The sequence below is a fragment of the Dipteris shenzhenensis genome, chromosome 16 (genome assembly GCF_047967505.1).
Source record: "Dipteris shenzhenensis isolate YYH24624 ecotype China chromosome 16, Dip_SZ_1.0, whole genome shotgun sequence".
Taxonomy (NCBI): domain Eukaryota; kingdom Viridiplantae; phylum Streptophyta; class Polypodiopsida; order Gleicheniales; family Dipteridaceae; genus Dipteris; species Dipteris shenzhenensis.
Genome location: NC_141611.1, coordinates 45,953,166 through 45,961,338, shown reverse-complemented (window position 1 = coordinate 45,961,338; position 8,173 = coordinate 45,953,166).

Here is an 8,173-nt window from a genome sequence, read left to right as displayed (position 1 = left end):
CAAATACCACTTTCGTCAGTTTTGCAGATTTGCCCTTGTGAGGCAAAAGCTGTGTTTTTTGCAGTGACAGAATATTTTGCAGTGTTCTCTAATGGCATCTGATTCTCTTTCACAGATTGTCACTGAAAAGCTTGACAAGAACAACTTCCAAGCATGGAAGTTTAGAATGACGAATTTCCTTATGGGAAAAGGCTAATGGGAGTTCATTACAGGAAATGAAGAAGAACCAGTTCTTCCTAATGTTCCCAATCAACAGGAAATGCAGGCATTTAAAGGATGGCATGAGAGAGCCAGAAAAGTTATGTACTAGCTATCTATCAGTATTTCAGATTCTATGATTGTGCATATTCAAAATGCAAGTACACCAAACGAGGCATGGGATACTTCCGCAAAAATGTACATCACAAATACGCAAGCCAGGAAAATGCAGCTCTCAAGCAGGAGTTGCACAATGTGCAGAGAGAAAATATAAGCACCAATGACTACCACATGAAGGTGAAGAAAATTGTAGATGCACTTGCTTCCATTGGGTCGCCAATGGAAGATGATGATTTAGTTTCTGTAACCTTGAATGGTCTAGGAAAGGATTATGCACAGTTCCGGACATCCATTGCCATCCGTGAAAAATTTCCTGATTTTGAGGAGTTGTTTGCTCTTCTAATTTCTGAAGAGCAGAGAAATCGTGGTGCATCTTCTTCAGGAGGAATTTCAAAAGAAACTGTCTTCTACTCAAATGCTGGAAGAGGTAGAGCAGGCTGATCTGGAGGCCATGGCAGAAATCAAAATATGTAGCAAACTCAAGAAAACCAATCCTATGGAGGAGGACGTGGTAACTGTAGAGGTAGGGGGAGCCAAAGAGGTCGTGGTGGATGGCAGAGAGGCCAAAATGCAAACAGCAATGTTGAATGCTACTTTCTAGAACCTAGTTTCTATTGGTCAAATGGTTGAGCAAGGCTTGCAGGTCAGATTTAATCCTCATGGATGCTTTGTTGAGGATATGAAAAATAACGGTTGCTTGATAGCAAAAGGAAAGAAAAAGGGCAGGGTGTTTACGTTGGATGGGGACATGCCTAAATTGAGTGCAGCAATGTTTGCACATGGGACCGGTGTAGTTGCAGATATTGATATCTGGCATAAACGCATTGGTCATGTTAATGTACAGTGACTTAAATCAATGCAGGCCCAAAATATTGTTGCAGGATTGCCTAAATTTAAGGTTGCAGAAATGCATAAGGTTTGTGAAGCCTGTCAATATGGAAAACGGGCAAGGAAACCGTTTCCTAGGCATGTTAAAGAGAGTAAAAAGCCATTGGAATTAATCCACTCTGATGTGTGGACTACTAAAGCTGCATCTATTGGAGGCTATCATTATTTTATCACTTTTATTGATGACTACAGTAGAAAAGTTTGGGTGTATTTTATGAAAAAGAAAAGTGAAGTGTTTGGGCATTTCAAAGCTTTTAAAGCTATGGTTGAAAAAGAAAGAGGCCTGCAAATAAAATGCCTAAGGTCAGATGGAGGGGGAGAGTACCTCTCAAATGAGTTTGCAAGGTTCCTGCAGGAGCATGGCATAAAGCAACAATATTCATGCAGTCATATCCCACAGCAAAATGGACTTACAGAAAGGAAAAATAGGCATATTGGAGAGGTATCTCGGGCCATGCTAAATGAAAAAGACCTACCAGATTATTATTGGGCTTATTATTGGGCTGAAGCAATTGCTACAGTAGTTTACATAATGAATAGGACTCCCACTGCAGCAATACATGGCATGACGCCAGAGGAGATGTATACTGGTAGGAAACCAGGTATTTCTCATTTGAAAATTTTTGGTTGCATTGCCTATGTTCATGTGCCAGATGAGTTGAGGTCCAAGTTGGATCCAAAAACTGAGAAGTGCATCTTTATTGGTTATCTCTACAGCAGAAAGGGTATAGATGCTATAACCCTTCTACTCGTAAGTTTACAGTGAGCAGAGATGTTGTTTTTTATGAGATGAGCAGCTGGTATAAACCAGTAAATGTGATTGATGATGTAGATGCACAAAATGGAAATCTGCATAGAATTCACAGCAGCAATCACAAAATATCAGTGGACCTATAGAGTCCTCTAGCAATGGTTCACATACTTCGCCATGGACAGGCAGATTGAGATCAGAATAATCTCCTCAAAGCAATGCAGATATGGTATGCAGGTATCACAAAAAGGAAAAGAGAAGGTAGATCAGCCCATGTTTGATGTGAATGCAGGTCACTCTTATGTGGATGGTGAATCCAGTGGCTCAGAACAGAGCATTGATGATGAGTTGGGTATTCCTTCTGTTCTTACACCTGGAGTAAGAAAGACCAGAAATGTTTTGAGAGCACCTGGAAGTGAGCCTATTTTGTGCAGGTCTACCAAAGCTAGGTATCCTATGGATAGGCTGAAATATGATGGATTTACAACCATTCACTATGCCTATATGGTCAAAGTGATATAGGAACCAAAACCCACTTCTTTTGAGCAAGCCATGGGAAAAGAAAAATGGGAGAAAGCCATGGATGAAGAAATGGATGCCTTGAAAGCAAATGCTACATGGGAATTGGTGCCTTTGCCTAAAGACAAGAATGCAATTGGCTGTAAATGGGTTTATAAGGTGAAGCACAATGCAGATGGTTCTGTGAACAGATACAAGGCAAGATTAGTTGTCAAGGGGTATGGACAGACATATGGCATTGATTATGAAGAAACATTCAGTCCGGTTGCAAGGATGGCAATCGTAAGAGCAGTCATTGCTATGGCTGAATCAAAGGGATGGTCTTTACATCAGATGGATGTAAAGAATGCCTTCTTGCATGGTGATTTGCAAGAAGAGCTCTTTATGGAGTAGCCACTAGGTTATGTTCATGCCGTTCATCTTGAGTTTGTTTGCAGGTTGAAGAAAGCCTTGTATGGCTTGAAGCAAGCACCTAGAGCATGGTCTGACAAGATAGGACAGTATCTTGTCACTATTGGCTTTCAGATTTCCAAGGCAGATTTCTCACTTTATGTGAGAAAAATAGAGAAAGGTATTATGCTGCTTGTCATTTATGTTGATGATTTGATCATCACAGGTGATAGTGATGAAGATATCCTTCATGTGAAAATGCTATTGAAGCAGAAGTTTGAGATGAAGGATTTGGGAGAGCTGCGTTATTTCTTGGGCATTGAGGTGATTAGAACACCAAGTGGGATGCGGCTCTTGCAGAGGCAGTATGGATTGGACATGCTGTCCAAATATGGGATGATAGGTTGTAAGCCTATTTCAGTTCCTTTGGAGTAGAATGTGAAGCTGAGCGCAGATGCAGGTGAGCTTCTGGAAGACCCTACTATGTACAGATGCATAGTAGGAAGTTTGATTTGTATGACTATTACCAGGCCAGATTTGAGCTATGCTATTGGATTGGTAAGTCAGTTTATGCAGGCTCCAAGGAAACCACATTTGGATGCGGCTAGATGCATACTCAGGTATGTGAAGTCCACATTGTAGTATGGACTATTTTATGAGACTAGGGTTCAAATACAGTTGCATGGATACACTGATGCTGATTGGGCTGGTAGTATTTCTAATAGACGATCTACTAGTGGATATGTGTTCTCTTTTGGGAGTGCTGCAGTCACTTGGAGCAGCAAGAAACAGCATACAGTTGCCTTGTCAAGCACAGAGGCTGAGTATAGGGGTGTAGCAATGGCTGCATGTGAGGTAGCTTGGTTGCATAAACTACTTTATGATATGCATCAGTCTACAGATGGGCCAGTTGTCATTTATTATGACAACATGAGCAGTATACACTTGGCAAATAACCCAGTCTATCATGCTAGAACAAAGCACATTGAAGTGCATTATCACTATGTGCGGGAGAAGGTTTTACTAGGTCTTATTGATCTAGTTTATGTCAGCACAAAGGATCAGGTAGCTGACATATTCATGAAGGCATTGGACGCAGAGAAGCTGCACAAGTTCAGAGACCTGCTTGGTGTGCAGGAATTGGGATTGAGCTCGAGGGGGAGTGTCGAGATAGCAAGCTCCACTCGTGATATGCCAGGGTGACCATTGTGCATTTATGTCACCGACTTGTTAGCTACAGATGCGGTTGGTACACCGCCCATGAATAATAGCTGGATGACAACTATCCTTATGTACTCTAGTTTGTGGCTCAGTTAGTATGCCACCTTAGTTAGCTGAGTTTGGCTTGAGACCCACATATAGGGTTCTTCTATTTCCTTATACTAGAGTTCTTTTGGCTTTCACAACTGAGAAGAGGAAAACTGTTTTCAGCCTCCACCTTTGTGTGTATTCCCCCATTGTGTATGTGAGAAAGCCGCAAGTGAGACTCCTTCCTTCTCTCCCACTATCTTCACACTCAAGTGGCTAGCAACAAGGTACTAGAAGACCAATCAGAAGGTAATCATTAACCCTATCGAAGCTCAAAACAAGGCTATGAGAAGGTCAACTAATGAAGAGGCCAAGGCATGAGTCAAGCAAGAAGACAAGGAGAGGGACAAATTCCAATCTTGGTTGGAACGACAATTTTGCAAGGCCAAACAAGGCTGAATAATGAAGCTACATAAACAAACAAAAGGGGACCACTAATGAAGAGTTGATCGTGCTAAAAACCACAGATCCAATTAAGAGGGACCACCTAAGAAGGGGTCATTAAAGAAGAAGGCACATTTGAAGGGGGCTTTAAAGAAGACGAGTAGCATGACTTGTCTATGACGGGCCTAGAGACCCACTCCACTGTGTCTCAAGGTGGGATCTTAATTTTAAGAAATAAAATTTCAAGTTTCAAGTGCATCTCATCAATTCGTCAGTTGTTGCAAGTGTTGTGATTGTGCCATAACCTAAGTAACAATCTCATTGTGGTGCTACTTAGGAAATAGAGGAAGCAAAAAATTTGAGTAGTTATTGCGACCTTTATTACTCTCAAATGCTTGGAAGATTAATGTGTTATATGTCATGGTTTAGTAGACTTTTGAATGCCCCAAGTAGTAACCATGGGTTTCATGCAAGAAATTCACCATGTCTGGGGCAAAGTGAGAGTAAGAACAGAAAATCGATAGGGAAGGGGGGTAAGCGCTCCAAAATGGTATTTAGCATATGTATATGTTGATTATTTGGACGTATGTGAGTGATTGCATCTCTATATATGTGTCCATGTGGTGTGGCTATACATGTGTCTATGCATGTGAATGTCTATGTTCATGTATGTGCATATGTATGTGTGCATGCGTGTGCAAAATTGTGCATGTGTTTACGTGCATGGGAAACTCTTGTTTCTATCATTTTACAAAAATCCGATAGACTTCTTGAGTTCCAAATTCTACATCCTCCATCCTACTTGTGTAATTTATTACACTTTGATCATGGAGGAGGGACCTACCCTGAGCCGAGCTACACCATGAAGGCCATGTTGAACCATCAAGCTCGGATCCAAGATGTGGGATTAGTATGAAGGAATGCTGATAGACATAGATGGATTTGCAAGAGGATGGGAAATGTTCTGCTAGTTGGTGGAGTGTAGCTCAATCCTCTGACCTATCAAGAGACCCTCACCTAGATTCTTGCCAAGTTCACCAAACGTGCAAAATTTGCATGCTTCATTGAATAGATATACAGTCCTCACACCGTAGATACATTCACACACAATGGTTGTCCTAAATTATTGGTTACATAACCACTCTTCTTCAATAAAGATGTAACTATCCATGTAGCAAAATGATCGATCAATATAATCTTCTTTGTCTATATCTCTATTGTGTCCATATCGTGTCCATATCATAGAGTTAGAACTTTCTTCAATTTCTTGGCTTGCCTTCCATCATTTGTCCCAAATCCGACATGGTATCATTGCAATGGTCAACCTATTGATCCACCCCATGATGGTCCTCAACAGTTTATTGCACATGCCTAGATGTTCATCTTGGTGACCTTGTGGCCTAAGCCCCAACCACCCCTATCTGATTTATAGATGTCCATTCTCGCTCACCGATTTTTGCAAAAGGAATACCAATCTCTTTCAATGCCACCCCTACTCAAACTTGTCACAATTTCTAGTTTTACATAGGGTAGATGTAGATGGGTTAGTACAGGGGTGATCATGAGTAGGGAGGCAAGTACCCCCTAGTATTATCCAGCTCAAGATTGAATGTTGGTCATAGAGAAATGATGAAAATGTTGACATGTCAAGCTTTCCTTTCTGGAGAAATGATGCCTTTGTATAGACTCTCAATTACCCAAGTCATGCCTTTAACATGTTTCTATCTCCATTTTACTGGGTGATACCTTCAGATATGAATTCTAACTTCATTAAGGCAATTTCCTCTAGCTAATAGTGTTTAAAAGTGAGTTTATGGTGCTATAGTAATCTTGAACCTAAGATATCCCAAATAGCTATAGTGGCGATGAAAGTTTTGATGGCATTCCCATCAATGCCCATTCCTTATTGTTCTTGTTTCCCATCAATGGCCTCTTCCAATATTTGATGTCATCTCAAGCCTATTTAAGGCAACCTGCAAACATGTTAGGGCTTGTTCCAAACTGCACTTTACGGTCATTTGCTACATGAATGATAGCAAAGTCAAACTCTTGTTGGGACAAATTGATGTAATGGGATCATACCAAAGATTACAAGGTTTATGGTTATGCGTGTGTGATGACATGAGTGAGTGTGTGAACACATGTCTTTGTGTGTGTAGGTGTGCCTGAGTTAGGTGTGATTGAGTGAATCTAGGAGTGTGGTGTGTGATTGAGAGATAGTGAGAGAAATTTGTGGATCTAGATGCTCTACTGAGCTCATATATGATGTCATACATGGATGTAGCTAGCGCCTATATATTGGCCATCTCTCTTATGAATAAACACGTTTTTCTTCATCTTGTGTGCAAGCCATGTTTCTATTGATGCTCCAACATGTGGTATCAAAGCTCGGTTACCCTCCTTGAGCCTTCATCTCTCATCATGCCACATCATCATCATCCCCACCTCTCTTCTTGTTCATTCCTTCTTCCTCTCTTCTAGCGATAGAGCTTCCATTCTATTGCAAAAGCCCTCACAAATTCATTTCTATTTGGGTGAATTTCAGCCTCCAATCTCTGCTTGTTTCTAAATTCAAATTTTGACAGTTTTGTGGTTTTAAGGGTTGACCAACTCAACTAAATTTGGGACTTTTTACTTTGGCTAAATGTTTTCAGTATTAACTGTGCTTGACTACTAGAATTCCATCATTGGACTTGTGGGAGTCACATTCACTTACAAATACTCTACTTGATGTATTGAAAGCCTTAATCATTTGATTTGATGACTACCACTTGTGAGTCATCCAATCTTAAGCATATTAGAGTGAAGAGGCCCATCAAGAAGAAGGCAAAGTTTGTCAATAAGTAAGTTACCAAGCTCCAAGCCAAACCTCAAGTTCCCTACGACTATCAGTGTGCAAAGAACCTTGGATTTTCACAATTTCTTGCTTGCAATATGCACTTGGTTCTTTCTAAAGATTTGTTAAGGGAACTGCCATTATTTGGTAAGACCTTCCCAATGGCTACCAGAACAAAGATAGACAAGCTTGAGGGTGGGGGATTTCACACATGGCAAACCAATGATAAAGGGGATTTGGAACATTGCTAATAGGAAAGAGAAAAAGCCCACCACTAGGCAAGGAGAAGCATTATGGTTACGAGATGAGAAGGCATTGGCTATAATTGCACTAGGCTTGAGTGATTCCTTCATTGATCACATTGATGGTTGTGAAACTGCACATGCTGCATTGAAGCACTTTGAGACTGTCTTTGGAGCACAGGGGAAATGTTTCAAGTATAGTCTACTCATTAAGTTCTTTGACCTAAAGCTTGAGAAAGGATAAACTAGCTAGCATCAAATTTGACCTTGATTGTGATTGCTTTATTGATTAAGAGTCTACCTAATGAGTATGGTACCGTTGTGACTACTCTTGCAAATCTACCAGAATCTAGTTTGGTAGATATAGAGACATCCCTCTTTGAAGAAGAAAGAAAGATCAAGCAAAGGAATGGCTACACCTATAAAGAAAGTGAGGCATATCTAGTCAAAAGCAACTTCAAAGGATCTACAAGCAAGAGCAAGATAAAGGTGCAATTTCTGTGGAAGTCTTGGTCATTTTGAAAAAGAGTGCTACAC